This window comes from Rhincodon typus, chromosome 14 (assembly GCF_021869965.1).
Source record: "Rhincodon typus isolate 14 chromosome 14, sRhiTyp1.1, whole genome shotgun sequence".
NCBI classification, from domain to species: domain Eukaryota; kingdom Metazoa; phylum Chordata; class Chondrichthyes; order Orectolobiformes; family Rhincodontidae; genus Rhincodon; species Rhincodon typus.
In genome coordinates, this window is record NC_063345.1 from 40,992,273 (window position 1) to 40,994,136 (window position 1,864).

The 1,864-nt window shown below is 41.5% G+C and overlaps 1 protein-coding gene across 2 annotated transcripts in view; it reads left to right on the forward strand.

Moving 5' to 3' along the window:
- Positions 1 to 1,539: 1,539 nt before the first annotated feature.
- Positions 1,540 to 1,864, forward strand: part of ccnb3 (cyclin B3) — a 24,543-nt gene continuing 24,218 nt past the window's right edge. For both annotated transcript variants that reach the window (XM_048605183.1, XM_048605184.1), the window contains exon 1: positions 1,540 to 1,751. The gene's annotated coding sequence lies outside the window, so the exon portion shown is untranslated. The remainder of the gene's footprint in view (positions 1,752 to 1,864) is intronic.

Genomic DNA, 1,864 nt, shown 5'->3' on the forward strand with positions numbered 1-1,864 from the left:
TGATCAACATACGGCAAAAGTGCAAAAACTGAAGAGTAGTAAGAAAACCTACATGAGAAGGGCACAAGAAAAGCCCAGACTTTCAGTCTGTAGAGGAACTGTTATTAAACATATGACCATTGCTGGCGACACCAACCAATGCTGAGTCACTTCTTACTGAATGGCAAACTGGTAAGAATGGAGCTAGACACTGGAACTGCAGTTTCATTGATACCTGGAAGTGCATATCAGAAGTAGCTGAGTCACTTTGCACTGCAACCCTCAAAAATTGTACTAAGAATGTACACAAGCAAAAGGGGTTGCTCCTATGATGCTGCTTGGCCTGCTGTTTTCATTCAGCTCTGTACCTTGATGTCTCGGATTCTCCAGCATCTGCAGTTCCTACTATCGCATGACAATGTGAATGTTCAGTTGTACAGTCAGATTGAAGATTTCTCCTCACACATTGTCAAAGGACAACTTCCAGCTTAATTGGGAAGAGCACAGTTGCATAGTGCACTAATATTAAAGCAGACCTGAGAACAATATAACATGCTTCAATGAAAGTGCTTAATTTTGTCATACAGCCGGAAAATAAGAGCTATCAATTCTGTCAACTGAATATCCAAGCTCCATTAAATCCCAGCAAGTATCAACTGTCAGTATGGGATCATTAACGGTACAAAATACCAAACAAAGTACTTGAAATCAAGCAACCTCAAGATTTTAAAAAAAATCGTTAATGCACCATTTTCTCAATCTTTAATTCACATCAAGGAAACGTTTTTGAAGGAAGGAATTATATTTATTGCATATGGAGACCTATTTAATTATAAACTAGACTCCACGCTGCGTTTTCCATTGAGCCAGCAGAGACTTTTGGACAAATACAAAGTAAACTATAACTCGACTGGAATCAATCAGGAATTTTAAAAAAGTTATAATGGCATTAACAGTGATTGCTAATGCATTCACAATATATTTTACTATGATACATTAAAATGCAAATATAGTTAAATAATATGTCCTTAAGAAATATCATTTGGAACTGCCGCCCTCCCATTTGTTTATTTAACACAATCCACACTCTCCCCCATGTTTTCACTCAAATAAATGGGGAATACTGTAGATGCGAGGAAAACAGTAAATTTTGGAGAGTCTCAGCAGGAGACAGCAACAGAGTTAATGTTCTGATGAAGAATCATACAGGACTCGAAACATGAACTCTGTCCCTGATTTGTTGGATTTGTTTGTTTTCCTTTCTCTCGTTCACAAATGCTACCACAGCTGAGAAATTCCAGTCCTTTTTCTCTAGCATGGCTGGCTCTCCCTTTAAAGGGACAAGTTTCCTTTGCGAAAACCTCACAGGAGGCGCGGCTCAGAGCCCCGCCCCTCTCTCCCCATTGGTCAGACGCGTTCCATTTTGAAAAAGGCTCCTCCCTTGGCAACTGCGGATTAGCAACGCATCCTGGCGGCGTTCTGATTGGCCAGCGCTGGGCAGCCTGCAGCCAATAGTGGAAAACTAGAGGCTATGCCGCACTTTTCAAAAAAAAAGGTGAGTGGGACTAGGAGAGCAAGAGCGGGTGGTGTATGTGGGGAAAGGAGTTATTTACTGTCTATTACCCACCAACCTACACCTTGAACAGAGCACGGGCAATAGTGCTGTCCTATACTTACAGGAAGGCTCCGTTCTCAACTCTCTGCATTACAGTCTCCCATCCAGTCTGGTGATTTCAATCAGTCTCGCTCTCAAAAGGTTGGAGGTTCAGCAGGTTAGTGAATTCTACTGCTCCTTTCTCTCGGTTTCGTTGCATTAGCAATGATGCACTTGTTGCAAATTTCTTACTGTATGTGGATCCAATATTCCCTCTCTCTTTCCTCCTCC